The sequence below is a fragment of the Metopolophium dirhodum genome, chromosome 1 (genome assembly GCF_019925205.1).
Source record: "Metopolophium dirhodum isolate CAU chromosome 1, ASM1992520v1, whole genome shotgun sequence".
NCBI lineage: Eukaryota > Metazoa > Arthropoda > Insecta > Hemiptera > Aphididae > Metopolophium > Metopolophium dirhodum.
In genome coordinates this window covers 51,928,469-51,945,696 of record NC_083560.1, presented here as the reverse complement: position 1 = coordinate 51,945,696, position 17,228 = coordinate 51,928,469, and the positions used below count along the sequence as shown (strand labels likewise).

The window sequence follows — 17,228 nt, the reverse complement described above, 5'->3', positions numbered from 1 at the left end:
GTACCTACCTATACGTAGATACTTTGCAATACAATTTTCAATAAAATTAAACGTTAAATTATTAAGTCAAGACATATTTTTTAGGTTACTACACATTTATAATAAACAGAAAACGATTAGGAACACTATAAATTCAGATTGAAGTGGACAAATAAAAAAATGAAGGCTGATGGAAATTTCAATTGCGGGCGCCAAAAAAATGTAAGTATATTAATTTGCATAAACTTTTTTTTTCCCCCTAACCAAACCCTGAGTTATATTGCTATAATATGGTAGGTATTTTTATTTTAATATACATATTATGGGTACTTGAGTATTTAAAAATGAAGGAATACGATTAAAAAGCTGAAAACTATTTCACACCAGACGAAATGCTTAGGTAATGTTAAATTTGACAGGTTTTGTGATTGATAGAATATTTATTTTTATTTTTATTTCCGTATTAAATGTGATTTTCAAATGTACAGTGATATATTTTTTTTATTACTATTAATATTTATTACCAGGGTGTTACCACTGGGTATCTTCCCTAATCTAACTACTCATACCATATTTTACCTTTCATATATCAAACCTACTTATTATACAAAAAGCATGTATAGATTGTAGATTTCTTCAAATAAATAAAAAAAAAAAAAAAATATTTATTACTACGTCAACTCAAATACAATACAAAACAAATGTTACGGAATAATAACACTGATGATTGATTTAGCCCAAAAAGTGAATGTAAGAAAAAATGTATCGCAATTAGACACCTACCCAAGAATCCTGACAAACATAATATGCACCTCTTTAAAGGGAAAAAATCTGATATTATAATTACCTTACATCGACTTAAATTAATGAGGAATAACGCCCAATGTTAATGCTTCAATGCTTGGCAAGAATAATGATTTAGTCGGGAAAACAGACATCCTTTACACGTTAAGTAGGCCACTGTTTTTAACGGGCAATAAGGAGGGGTGTGTTATGCTATTAAATCTGAAAGTAGCTATCATTGTATTTGATAGATGATTCTCAGAAGATCTCGGCTTAAAATTAGTATTAATATTATGTTTCAACCTTTAAATTATCGTCAATAAATATCTTCGAATACATATAGGTTTGGGTAGTTTATATCTAAACAGTAAAGACTAATTAATGAAAAATAATAAATACAAAATTAATATGAAAATAAATAACATTGATATTTTTAATCTTGTTAGTATGCAATTTATAAATTATGTTTTAACTAAGCGTTATTAAAAATGATCTGTATTAAAGAGCACCTGTTCTCGCATTCCAATTACGAGTTATTATACAAATTATTATTAGAGAGGCTATAAAATGAAACATTTGAAGCACTTTTACTGACCCAAAAAGTATTTTATGAAACAACAACAACTATAACAACAACTGCCACTACAAAAAAACACGTAGTTGTAAAACAATAGATTCCTTGCAAATTGCAATGCTCGGAATCTGAAATAAGTCAATGTTTCCTAAATGTAGTCAATTTTAAAATCTAAAATACCGTTTAGAATACAGTAGTATAATAGCACCTTAACAATAGTTTAAAATAGTTTTCTAGATTCTGGGCGGGGCGATTCAATTTAACAATACGTGTTTTATTTATAGTAGAATAAATCTTTTGTTCATTAACTTCGAGGTGATCTTATGGTATAAACTTAGATTTATTTAGTACTTTAAAAAGGGTAAAAAATAAAAATTACTGAAATCTGTACTTTTCTAAAAAATTAGGAAAAAATAACCAACTGACAACATTGTTCTTGATATTTTATTGTAATTCAAAAACGGATAATTAGGTATTTCTTTAAATTTTCACCAAGTATCAATATTATAATTTTCAAGAAGAAGAATTATTTTTCAAAAAATATTGATATTTATAAGACTATATTTTTAATATTATTATTTAAAATTTTAAACTTTTTTTAGTTTTTTGCTCAATCAAAAAGCTTGCACATTTTATGCAGGTTTCTCATAAGTTATTCTGAATGAAATTGAAAATTAAGTTTGACGTAGGGCCACATTTATTTTTTATGGCCTTGTGGAATCTAAGATACAACGAGACTAGACACTCACGAATAAAATATAATTTTTGTTAGTTTGATGTAAAAATATTAATGGTTGAAACAAGAAACATTCCACTATTATTGCAATTATTCTTATTTACCCACGATCGAAATTTCAAATATTAATATTTAATACTTATAAGTGTTGATAAGACTTTTAATACTAGGGAAAAATACTTAAAATGTAATATATAATCTCTCTTAAGTTATTCTTATTTCAATAAAAAAAATATTGAAAAAACATTTATTTTGTTAACATTTTTTTTTTTGACATTTCCAGATCAAATGTTTACAAAATTTGATTTTTGAACGAATTTTAGCTATTATGTTGAAAATCAATAATATTGAATATATACATATTCGTTGGGACTTTAAACGATTCTCCATTAGATTCCGAAGTATAATATTATTTTGCATGCACAATAAAATGAAAATATTTAGATTAATTTAAGCTATACTATGATCCTATTTACATCGTTCTACGGTACGTCGGTGTTGACTAATAAGTTATAATTTGTTAATAACAGCTGGTAAAATTATATAAAATAATATTATTATAATAAAATAAAAGTATGCGATTTCTTTTTGTCAAAAATTAGTTGAACCTATCGTATTAGCCAGTATGTATCTACTAAGAGAAAAATCAATTACCTATATCTATAAATATATAGTAAAATATTCTTAGAAATATAGGCCGAGAGACCTTTTTCCCCTTTTCAGAATTGTTTTAAGTAAACAATATTACAATGATTTACCATTAAATTCAAATTTAACACATCCGTTATAGTGACCTATAAGGGACTTATTCAATGACTAGGATCAATACAGACAGTATACGGACAGTATAGATACCAGCTACTATATCGCAGAGTAATTCCATCGGTTTTTTTTTAATTACACAATATTATAAAATAATATTATACAATATACTAATTAGGGTTTATTTTAAGCTTTTTCGTATATTAATTTCACACTAAAAAGATATAGAGTTAAGAATATTAGTTTTCAGGACAATTGTAGACTATTTTCTTAGCAATCTTTTCAATTATATAATTAAACTGAAGAAAGGCAGTTATAAATTGAAAACGATTACATCCGACAATTTATCAAGACTTAATAAAGAATATGAACGCAGAGTTAAAATTAGTATATGAAAGTGTATACGTTCTAAGTTATTACAAAATAAAAATATAATTTAAATTCAATATGATTTAATCCACTAAAACCTACGATTTTGAACTTGAGGTAAATATTTTTTTAATGTTGCAGACAAAGTACGTGTAGGTATGTACACACAATTCAACAATGTTTCAAAAAATAGAACGAATAGTGTTATGACCATATTATTATATTTATATTCTAAACTGTTATATTATATTTTGATGTTGTTACCAAAAACAAGAAAACAATGTATATTTGTTTGACTATTTTTCTTTTTAAATATTATACAAAAAACCAATCAATTTAAATATAGGTCGTAGGTGTAACACTGACAACTATTATGCATTTTTTTTTTTTTACTAGTGGTTATTGATTTTTGTATTTCTTTAGAAAAATAGTAATATTTAATATCATACAACTTTGAACTACAATTACATATTTATTATTTTTTTATTATTATATGTTAGTGATGTATTATTACAAAATTATTAACTATGAAACATAATATACCTATTATTTACACTTTAGACAATGACATTTCTACACTGAAATAAAAAAATATCAAATTTAAATGATCTTATATAATACAATCTTCAATAGGTTAGTCACCATACTTGAATTATATTTTAATTTTGAAAGATTTAATTATTTTTATTATACGAGTATTCTTAACGTTGTACTGCCAATTTATTTAAATCAAATAATAAATTTACTTAAAACATGAAACGAGTAGTCAAATACCTTATTTTTTCATAAAGGTCTGTGCTTCAAATAATTGAATTTATCGTATGTCTACCCAAACATCATTTTTTAGTCATTGATAAATACGTAACTCACCATAGAATTTTGTTCGACGTATGTCCAAATATTCCATGACTCTGTTTTCGGTATTTGCTATTGTGAAACACAATGAAAATACAACAATACCCCTTTTTATTCTAAGTACCTACTCTAATCACATGATATTCGACCCGTCAACATGTCCATGTCATTACAAATATTGCATTATAAATTTAAATTTTTGAAATATCCGAATAATCTGTATACCTACCTAATCATATGATAATGAATTACACCATTAATTAGGTATTAATCGAATTAATTAAAGTATAATGGAATATATAGTAACAATTACGAAATATTGGCATACATACCAGATGTTTTCGATAATTATAGTTATCTAAATTAATGACTATATTTTATATAGTATAATATAGTATAATCATAAATATTGCGTTTTTGTTTAATTTTTATTGGTATATTTAAGCTTGAAGAATGTCAGGTGGAAGCATAACAGTGCATTTCATTTGAACAGAAAATGAAAAACATGAAATATTTTTATTTTAATATCCAGAATGTTAAAAAAAAAAAAGTTGAGATTCATACGATTATTTATATAATTTTTTCAAAGTTGACCAAAAACAATGTGGTACGTATAGTTTAATTTAATGATTTTTATAACAAAAATAAAAAAGTGATCAGAATTCCATCATTTACCCAACATAATGATGTCTGAAGTTTTTAAATAATTCTCTGTAAAAATAAACATTTTTTAAAATATTAACATTGGTTCAATTTTAAACTCGAAAGAGATTATATTACCATTCTTAAAAGTCTATAAAATAAAATTTACTTACGATACTTCATTTTAAATGTATTTTATTTTTCCTAAATTTAAGTTAATATGTATACTTTTGTAAATGCGATTTTTCGATTCAAATTAATACTAATTAAATACTTACTAATCAAATAATTAATAATTAGGTATATAGGTAATATAATCATTAATCATGCAGTATGAGTCAACCGAGATTAAAATGTTGAGTATTTATTTCAGAAATCTAAAAATTAATCCCTCTAGAAATAAGAAAAATTAATAAAAAACCTATATGGAAGGAACCTAAAAATTTAATGAAGTATTCAGGGTGTTTAGTGTTCATCCCATTTCATCCTAAAATAATGTATTATTCCTAATTATTATTTTATTCAAATTCTGCTTTTTTGAATTTGTAATTATACTCGAAGGCCATATTTTCAAATACTTAGAGACATACCATTTAATGAGTATTCTATGGTGATATAAACTTCTTTATATTTAGTATTGTTTACATAAAAATTGAAAAAAAAACTGAATTTGAATAACTTCATTAGTAAAGAAAAATGTTTGGATGGGTATGCTTGGAGAATCACCCTGTATAAAATAATAAAACCAATACCCACTCAATCCAATATCTAATATTATTATTTATTAAATTACAATGAAAACAAACGAAATACATTTTGTACAAAATGGTTTTGCCATAAATGTCGGTGTTTTTTGGTAGTTTTTCTCAATTTCCTTGAAAAATAACATTTTCACATTTGATTCCCCAAAGAACAATCTACATCTATAATTTCCAATCGATTTCTCATATGCTACATATGAAATTCTTCGTAGCACTCATTCTACAATAAAAAGTGTTCACGATCAAATACAATAAAATTCACTGAAAGACACAACATTTTAAACCCAAACCTCCCGGCCAAAACTCAGAACCTATAATAATAAAGTGGCCATAATATGTGCGGTAACGTAACTTAAAATGTTGAACGACTTTTATATCGACTGCATATTTTGTAATATATATGTATATAATATATATATATATAATATGAGTAATAGTATAAGTTATTATAGAATTTGTTTCCAGTGGTATTTTATTTTATTTTTTATATTAAAATATTGAATATTAATTGTTGAATAGCAATGAATTACTTAGCTATCTCGCGCACACCACATTGCTCAGACTTGACATTTTCACGTTGTTTTCAACCTATCAATATCGTTTAATTAAAAGTCATTCAAATTTTAAAAAAAAAAATGTCAATACAATGTACAATCAAGTGACTATCAGTCAATTTTCTTTTCTTAATTTAAAACATCAATTAACATAATATTTTTATGCAGACCTATACTACAAATTTAATATATCTGTAGTTTTCAAACATAAGTAAATTGAATTGGGTTCAGAATATTATGTTTGAACTTTGAAGTAAATATAAAATTTAGTTTCGTTGTACAGGTCAGGAAGTACCAACCTATTAATTATTTACGATATATTTACCGTGCAAAATTTTAGATTCTGAACATGGACGAAGAAGCTATTACATTAGCTTTACAATGATGTGTTTTATTTATTTATAATTTGAACACGTTTTAAAATAAAACTGCTTCAAAACATGTTTATAGAAGATTAGATGTAGATCGTGAAATTTTAAAGTTTATTTTTTGTACATCTACTGTTGAAGTTTGGTATTCGGTTGGATTTAAAAAAAAAATCACTCGGCTGCTAACCTTTTTCAAAGTATGTTAATATTATTGCTTTCAGATTTTAGATATCATACATTCATGTCATGCACAATGCATCCATAATATGTTATTCGCTCATAATGTGTTTGTGTTACCCAACTGTAACATAATATTATGATAAACGCGTGCTTAAGTTTTTCAAATTCGTATTGCAAATGTTTTTTTTTTTACAAATTATATTTTAGTTAACTTCTACAATGCATTTACCCAACGTTTGGTGACTTCAGTGATGTTCAGAATGCAGAAATAATTGGCGGACACTAAGAATAAAATATTATGTCACCTCTACAATAGACAATTTCCGTTTTATAAAGGTTTATTACCGTTAAAATAATATTATAAACATTTATGGAACGGGAAATATTATCGTCGTAACACAAATTTTTTTTTTGCCATATTTGAGGTATATCTATATGTAATTGTATGCCTTCGAGGCTTCAAATATAATAAATGTTTTCAAACGTATATACCTGTTGTTTTATCATTCTTACTTGGTTACGCAGCAAATGTTCGATATTCGTTTTCGTCATATTATAACCCAACAAAAACACTCCGCCATAATCCGTGTAAAAAAACGCTGAGTAAAAAAAAAAAAAACGGCTCTAAAAGTTGTGTCATAATTTTATAGGTAGCCAAGTCTTTGAACTTTGGATATCATTTATGTTAAAATATTCTGTCAAACAGTTTAACTTAGCACGGTGACATTAAAACACTTGATTACACTATAGCTATTTCAATGATAGTAGACTGTATTGTTATTATGTAGGTACTCACTATGCTATAGTATTTTTAAATTCTTAACTTAATTAGTCGCCAAGCTAAGTTCAATTTTTTAGCAGATTATTTAAGTATAAATAATATCTATAGTTCAAAGACTTAAGCTACCTATAAAATTACATCATAACTTGTAGAGCCATTTTTTTTAATACTTACCTTTTTTTTTTTACACGTAGTATGGCGGAGTGTTTGTTGGGATATCACTCATTTTTGTTGTTGATAGCTAGATATTATTTTGGTAACATATTGGTTTTACAATGATTTTTTTTTTTAAAATTATTTTATAAAATGAGTTTTTATGTTTATACATGGTTTGGTTTCAGATTATTATAGTAATAGTAGAAATTAGTATTGTTATTATTATTTTTTTTTTTTTGTATATTGGTTATTTGGTTGCTTTAGGTGTCGGAAGTGCAATGTAATGCGGGCCGCAGGGAAATTATCTGATAAAATGTTGAAAATACGCTACAATAGTTTCTAGTTAAATAGACTGTAACTCTGTTGATATTGTTCAAAATGATTTTAAAACTACACCATACACTTGTATGTTCAATTTCCAATTAGATTGTTGTACATTCAAACTTCTTTATTTGACTGCAAATTTGCAATGCTTTCTCGAGAAATTTTTTCGTGAATCGTAAAGACTTGCTGCAATTATAGTCCGGTGGTTTAATGTGTTTTATTTGTGTGTATTTTAAGGCGCTCTTTTTTTTTCATACCCACCATTTTTTTAGTATGATAATAAAATAAATTTTACAAGTATTAAATTTCTTTATGTTAATAAAAATACAATACGTTTTGTTGATTGTTTAAATTCAGAGGCAAACAACGGACATTTACGTGAAATACAACCTATTAAATCTGATGCAGCGTGTGTCATCCGATCATTGTATGAGACATAATATGCGATACAATCATATTATTATAGTTGTGCACACTTGAACTTCTAAAGAAACCACGGAAATAAGTTGAGTGTATGTACCTGTGTAGAAGTAATAATAATAATATATATGACAAGGTAAGTCTCGCGTTATCGACTAATTATATGTGGTTATGTTATTAATCGGGTACGCCGACAGCTTTACACAAAATACTATAAGTTTTCAATCTTTATTATAGTAGGTGACGCGTAAACTTTAAAATATAAAATTTTATAACGCAATTTGATGATAACAATATAATTAAGTGCAATTCAATGTGACCTATAGTCATAAAAATGATTGGTTTTTAATGTATTTATTTATTTAGATATGCTTTTACAAAAATATTTATACAATAGTTATTATATAATATTATGTTTTTAAACGCTCAATGATCTGGAAGAGAATATAAAAATTTATAAATATTTGTCGTCATACTATAATGTGTAAAAATTGTGCGTATAAATGTATCAATCAATTAAGTACATGCTAGTGTATTCAAGATTTTCATACAGAAGTGATTTTCTATTTCCATATTGCGCATCAATATCTATAGTTGAAACATAATATAATTAGGTAGGTTATTGTAGAACTTGCAAACGCATTTTTTTTTATACTTAGTAATAAATATAAATACAAGTTTGATTCAAAATAACTATAGATGCAAGGTCTGGGATTTGTATGAAAATAAATATTCGTTTGAAATGTTTTAAACTAAACGACAATCAAGAAATTGTCTATGAATTGTGATCTATAATATTAGGTACTTATACCTAGTTATTAGTAAAAAAAAATGTGTAATGTATCTATAAGTCTAACTAGTGACTATGCAATACAATTGTTGTACAACTCTAAAATTAGTAATTAGTTTAATGAACCCAAGCATATTCGGCTGTTATATATGTAAAGGGAATAATTTCATAAAAAAAAAAAAAAAATGTTTTTAATTTATTACTATCGACATGAATTCGTGTAAAAAAGGTGTCTGCTGCACATAATAATATTATATGAAATTTAGTTGCTATTACTAGATATAGTATTGATGAGTATTAACAGACGATAACAAAATATTTAGTATAGGCACTACGAATATATTATCCGTTAGATTTATTTTTAAAAAATATTTTGAAATTGTTATTGTATAATTAATAATGTCTGCTCATTTGTAAAATTATAGAAATTTGACTTCTAAATTCGTAAAATTATAATATTTATAAATTTATATTATATTTTATATTTTTTTCAAACATATATTGTTAATTAATATACAATCTATAAAATAATTATTCACAAAAATAATTCCAAGTGCTGCACCTACGACGGATGTTCGGGCGAAGAATCCTTTCATTGAAGGCTCTTCAGCTATATTATTCTATATTATTGATACAATTTTAAAATTCTAGAAGAAAAAATCTTCATGTGAAGATGGTAAACCGATTATTATACCACACATTTGAAAATAACAATAAATGGATGCAAACAAAATATGATATAATATTATATTATACAAGGACATACGGTACAAAAAACATTATCAAGTTTTGTACACACTAGTGGACATATATTTAGGGCAATTGGTCAATGATATTATACTTTTTTCAGTATAAGATTCCTGCGGGACATGTTTCCAGCGTAGTGACAAAAATCAAGTCATAATATTATTTACGACTTTCTAAAAAGCAATAATAAAAAGTTAGCGATAAATATTATAATGCAAAAAAAACACATGCAACAACTATTATAATAGCATTAAATAAATACCAGCTATATTATAATCATTTAGGTTTGTGAACCTTTTAGTATTTGACGACGCACGTCGCAGACAACAACAATCGTGGCGTGAAAACGTAATTCTCTCGGAATAAAAAGAAAATACCTTTAGGAGGTACGTGGGGCACCTATTACATCGAAAAAAAGAAATAAAAAGTTTTCATTCGCGGTTGGAGCGTTGTGAAATATTATTGAAATGTACACGAGGCTAATGATATTATTACGAAATAATGAAATGCACGTATTGTGTTGTTAATTCGATCAATAATAATAATAATAATAATTTGATTTCAATGGACAAAATCACGTGAAATAATCGCGTTGCACATTATAATATTACGTTCGCCCTGTACATCGCATTGTATTTTATACAGCCCGAGGAAGATGAATATTATTATTATTATTATTATTATTATTATCATTATTATTATGATAACGACAACAAATCGTCAATGTACGATATTGCACGGCCTGTGGCCATATCGGGTTTTGGTTTATTCACAGTGCGAGCCGGTGGGCTTCAATAATTAAACAAATCGTTTTCGTACATTAGTCATCAGCCCGTTGTTCGGGACCATAGACGCCATCAGTGTGTATGTGTGTCTACCGCGCATGCGCCGTCGCAGGGTCTGGTTATTATTATAATACAAGCACGCATAATATTATTATGGCCTAAGGGTTAATGCTACTATTCGTGAAATATTTAAAATGCAATCTAATATTATAATAAACCTCGGCCATACTAATATTATCTGTCAATTATTGGTAGACTAAAATATTATATTTTAGACGTTCAGCCGTATGTTATTATAATATTATTGTTGAATGGACTGTGCAAGCATAATAATATTATTATAATGCTATAATACGGGCACTGCAAGTAAGTACCGCCTACCTATTTATAATACATAAACGGAGGTTTGTGTGTAATTTTTTTTTTTCAAATTTGTTTGATTTTATTTAATATAATATTATTAATTATATGTATAATTTTATTCACGTACGGCCGAAATCAGTGTGGGCATTAAACACGTGTTCCACGTGATTTTCTGTCGTATAGGTATACCATTATGATCGCTATTCACCAGTATATTAATAATTGTAGTTACCACCCATTTATAAACAATTATTAGCCTAAACCTAAACCTCTCCAGTCTCCACATATCCTCATTAGTATCAATGATTATTGTAAATTCTGAGTTTTCGTCGACTGTGCTTGTAAAATATTTGTCATAAACTTGTAAAACTTGCTTGCACGATGAGCATATTATGGTATGCTAGTAAATGAGTAGGTAATATTTACTTGATGTTGGCATCAAATTAATAAGACAACAATTATTTGCATGACGCATGATAATATTAAATATTATGTATAATAGTAACATCTATCTAAGCAATAAAACTAAAATGATTTTAATCGTCAATAGGTACATAATCTTACCGTCTACGAGTAAACTGTATAATATATTGATATGAAAAACTAAATTAGCTTTTTAGGACGAAAAAAAAACTAATCGCTTGAGTATAATATTACATCTAAATAAATTGGTATCGGGAAAATATATTTAAGGACAAAATAGTCTGTATTGAAATTATCCAAGTCAAAATATCTAAGGCCAAAATATCCAATAGATAAAAAATGCAGGGTTGCCTTGTTAATCTATAAACCCAACGGATATGACAAATAAAAATCAAAAATAATCCAAAATAGCCTGTCGAATAAAATATTAATAGTAATAACATTATTTGTTTGTATTATGACTAATAATCACGAAAAATGTATTAAATTATTTAAGTTCAAAGCAAATTTTCAAAAAAAGGTAGGCAAGTGGGCGTGTGGAGTGGGTCTCTGTAATGTATGTTTTAAATATGAACTCAATGATTTAGCATACGAAAAACGATTCTGGGCGAAGACAGTCTGTCAGCATATATTACTAAATACATTTTATGATTTGTTATTAAAGTAATTTATTTTACTATTCGCAACACAGTGGGTTGAATTAATTGTCGCCAAAAAAAATGCATTTGGAAATGTTATTGTATATAATATAAAATATAATAGTACCTAGGTACACTTTAAAAAGCTTCAAGTACTCACGAATATATTTTTAAATTACAATAAAATAACTAAAATTGTTATTCTTCGTTTAAAAATGTAATTTCATCTGAATTCTACCCATATCTATATAAATAAATAAAAGAACTATGTGTTTACAGTTTTTTAGTTTTTTTGATTACAGTTTACATTTTAGATGTTTAGCTATAAAAATTAAACATTTTATACATTTGTAATTACAAAATAATTAGCAAATTTTTGCGACTTTGACGAATTTTGTCACTGATGAATTTTGAATTGCATATGCTTATAAAAAACTTCAATTTTTTTTCTTACTATATGTAGAAAAACTTATAAGGAATCTTGTATTCAATTTTAAACCTTAGATATAAAAAGAAACTTTTTATGAATTTCTAACTCTAACTTCAGACGCTCATAATAAAAAATATGGTGGCTCAATTCATTTTTTTAATTTTACTATATAGATAACTTATTAGTATCCTTCAATATTTTTGTATTAGATTTATAAAGTTTTTTGGCAACAGTTTCAACAATTTTTTTTCAAATAAGTTGGATTTTTGACCATGGATTTTTTTATTGGTTTGATAGTTCGGCGTTGGGTATTTACACAAAATGTTAAATACCTATTAAGTACAACATCTTGGAAGTGTATTCTGTGTATAATATTCCACAATTTTCAGTTTTAAATTTAGTCAAATTGAAGAATAAACAATAAATACCTATTACAAAAAATTATGTGATAAATAAATTTTAAAAAAACTACCAAAAGTTTAATATGTTTATAGTAAAATCATTATAATGATAACAATAATATGGTAATCTTTGCGTAATTTGCAATATTTTCAGAAACTTTATTAAAATATTTCTTGTGAGTTATGTGAGTATTTCTGGTGGTTAATTTTTGATGTACCTACGAACTTAGTCTGTACCTACTAAACGTTAATGAAATACAACAGAGATATTTTGTGTAACACGAGTAAATAAATAATATTTTATTCCAAAGGGGGCGAGTATCATATTTTGTTTGTCCGACGTGCACGGTCCCTCATAAGTTCAGAACCGTATAATTAAGGGGGGGTGGTTAGGGGCACGTGTGTAAAAGGCCAATAGTGTTGTCAAATTGAATTGTATTGTTATAAGTGCTCATCATTTGTACTTTGTATAATATAAAAATATATTACATTTTTTAAGACGAACTAAAGAAATAGAAAACGATAAGTACCATCTTATGCGATCGGTACCTACCTACGCCAGTATTGACTTATAAGTTACATGCGATGTTTTTGGCAAAAAATAATTCAACCTACCAATAAATAAGAAAATAATAGTATAACATAAACTATCCTTAGAAATCGATGCAGATACACCCATCACCTTCGCTCAGAATCGTTTTTCGTATACAATGATTTATCATTGAATTCAAATTTATTTTAACATATCCATTCCAGTAACGTTCTCAGTTCTCAATGACGAGGTAAGTTAGAAATAAAATATAAGTACAGCAGAGCTAATAATAATCCAGTTTTTATAATTAAATTGCCTAGGTTAAAGAATTTTCCAAGCAAATAGTTATCATTATAATTATGTTAACTGAAGATCAATGACAAATCACAATTACAGTTAAATACAAGACTTTTATTGATTCACATAGTTACTAGATGTATAATAATTGTTAAATTAAAATTAATTTATTAACTAGATAGTTTACAAGACTAAGCAAGTTGACTAATTTATATAACTCGTCGAGTCAAGTTAATATAGACAAAATGATGTAAGTTATAAGTGTGAAGTTAAAAATTACTTTTATTTTTTTATGACTAAGTAAAAGTTACAAGTTTAATATAGGGGAAAAGAGTAATTTAACTTGGTTGAAAATTAGTTCTATTATTTATTTTAATTGGAATTTTTACAATGTACGTATGCCAAACCTCAGCGAGCAAATTTGATAAAAATAGGTACATAATATACACAAAAATAGAAATATCCAGTAAAATAAACTGGTTATCCAGTAGGTACCTACTGTTATAATAATTATGAATTGGATTTGAAAATGATAATATGTTTGGATGAGATTGTAATTTTCTATGGAAATGTATTTACGCAGTTTTATTTGTATACGTTATTTTGAATCATATTGATATCCAGAAATAAGTTCCAACTCTCCTACGTTCTACAATTTAGTATTTAAAATACACAAAAGTAGATGTTATAATATAAATATAAAGAATATAATTCGTTTTGTGCAAATCTATGAGGTTTATATTGAGAAAAATATTAATTTCACGTACCTATAAAATGAATAAACTGATTAGTAACTGCGTATCGCGGGGAAAAATGTAGCTCTTTGAGTAAATAAATAAATGGCTAGTAAATAGCTCAAAAAGAGTCAACATATTTTGAAAATTATACCATGTATAGAAAATTGTAATACAGGTAAACATTTGGTGAACATTATAAATATCTAAGGTTAATCGTTATTTGTTTTTGAATTACATAAAATAAGAAAATCTTTCGATGAGAAATCATTAATATACGGTTGAATATCCAATGTCGGAAAAATTGCTCGCATAAAAAGTTAATGTGATTTTTCGTTGAGCTTTTTTCTTCTGTCAAAAGTAAAAAACTTATTGAACCTTGTATTCAATTTTCAAATCTTAGATATAAAGAGAATACATTTATGAATTACTGACTCAAAATAGTTTGCAAATGTTCATAATTTTTACAAATTTGGTTAAAATTCTAACTTTGAACGCTTATAAAAAAAAATATTGTGACCACGTAATTTTTACATTAAATTTTGTACTTGACGTGCGCGAATTATTAATTCTTTTTAATTTAAAGATTTGAATGTAATTAATGAACTGTGAATACAATGGGAAATCCTCAAAGTATCCTAAGTAGGTATGTCTCCGTTATTATGCCACTGATCACGTAAACGGATATAGGTACGCATTTTTTTTTACAAATACCTACTCTTCGTACGTGTTATTTTCAAACAATTAACTAAGATATACTTTGACGAATTATAAATTATGCTTATTAGTTTAGATTAAACCAAATATAATTCAGAATATCGTTCAATTAAAATACGTCTGTATTTATAGAAGTTATAATATCAAACTGATGTGTTTTAGTACACAATTTAAATTGCATAAACAAAAATACCTACCTAACAAAATATATAATAAATCTTTATAATAATAATGTATTAGATATTTGCGTGCCTAATTAATCTGAAAGAATTGTATAAATAGAACGACACAATATGAGTATTCTATGTCAACTATCTATGCATTTCTTTCAAAATATTCACTGGAACTTCTTGCGAAACAATAGAACTAGTAGATTAGGTACATTATAATAATGCCGACGCGATTTATGATTTAAAGTTAGTAATTTCTTATCTCTAAGACTTCGTATATAATATAATGGTCCGTTCAAAAGGCTCAATCTATAATCACGTTTATTAGTATATGCTGTACCACTGCGAGTTTTCCTTCATCATAGATACCACAAGGCTGTTCATTTATTTGGTTAAATCAAAATGTGAGAATTTTCAGAAGATGTCTAAGCTAAGCAGATTTAATTTCAACTATTACCTTTAGCATTACGCAAGTACGAAATCATTAACTTTTACACAACCAAATTAATGTTAAATAAAACAATGTTACAAAAACTAAATTTACTAAATTCCAAAAAAAAAAGAGCTTTGGAAATAGTTAATAGTTAAAAGTGTTCAATAAAACTTTCAATGAATGTTAGTAAGCAAATTATAAGTAAAAATGCATCAAATCTCTTCTGCCCTACAGATTTGCATAGCAAATCGAAGGTTAAGTTTTGATTTAATATTATGGTATACTTACGAATTTATTTAACAGACCGTATGTTTGATAAGTCGACAGTTGGTATTCAGAAACCACCTGTAAATTAAAAACAAAAATATTTTAATGTATCCATTTATACAAAATTGTGATATTCTATAAGACTGTAACCACTTTCAATCATTCTCACACTTTATATCATCTCCGTCTCTTTGTCTCCCTTTTTATTTATTTTTTCCAATATGGTACAGGTGTAAGTATGCCTTTAAATTTGATGGCAACGATAAATCTTTGTATTTGAAAAGCGATGCCACCCAGGTCAGGATAATTTTATAGCACTCTTTCACTATATTTTCATGAAAATTACAAAAAAAATTCTAAGTTTAATCTATTTAACTACTAAGACAGTATCAAAAGGTATCAAATGAATGTAATAGTTTTAAGATTTTGTAAATGTTTCAAAAAGTATTAAATTAAAAATAAAATACAAATTATTATGAATCCAACTCCAACCTAACAAACTAAAAATTAAAATTAAAATTAAAAAAGAATTCTAAACCCAAACTTAATTATTCCTTATTACTTAAAAGAATAAATTTGGACAATTATTGGCTTAAGTTATATTTCTACGATAAAATTGTCATTCTTGATTTGTGTGATTTAACGAGAAAACCATTGACTTTTAAATTGTAAAGTATATACTCTCTTAGATTGGTGTCAATTTTAAAATACGTACTAAAATAGTTTAGCTGTTATTTCCACCAAAAAGTGTTTCTCAAAATGAAAAAATACACATTATTGTAAACTCGATTGTTTTGTTTGTAGCGTTCAGAATTTAAAATGAGATTGGATATTGTTGTTCAAAAATTAAAGGTAACTCAATTTAATGTAGGTGGCAACAAATAAGAAATAAATTTACAGCAAAATTTTTTTTTTATGTTTATTTGTGAGTGCAATTTTAAAACAAAAGACATATTTAGTGTAAAAGTATAAAGAATATTAGATAAAATAATAGTAAAAAAAACTACATAATGACACATTTAAATAATTGATTGTCTATTGGTATTATTTTTTACAATGATATGTATCAAATAATATGTTTCGATGTTAAAAATATGAAACAGAAAACTCAACAATTACTATAATTACATACCCACGACAGTAATGATTGTTACAATGCCATGAAATAATATTATAAAAGTACACCAAAAGTTTTGTGAGGTGCATATTATATTTAGCTGATAATTATTAAATATTCTTATTACAGTACAATAAACA

At 26.0% G+C, this 17,228-nt stretch overlaps 1 protein-coding gene across 1 annotated transcript in view; it reads right to left on the bottom strand.

Moving 5' to 3' along the window:
• The window catches only part of LOC132933939 (uncharacterized), a 292,866-nt gene that overhangs the window by 237,391 nt on the left and 38,247 nt on the right, over positions 1-17,228 (bottom strand). The window contains exon 2 of the mRNA XM_061000219.1: positions 15,993-16,049. The gene's annotated coding sequence lies outside the window, so the exon portion shown is untranslated. The remainder of the gene's footprint in view (positions 1-15,992; positions 16,050-17,228) is intronic.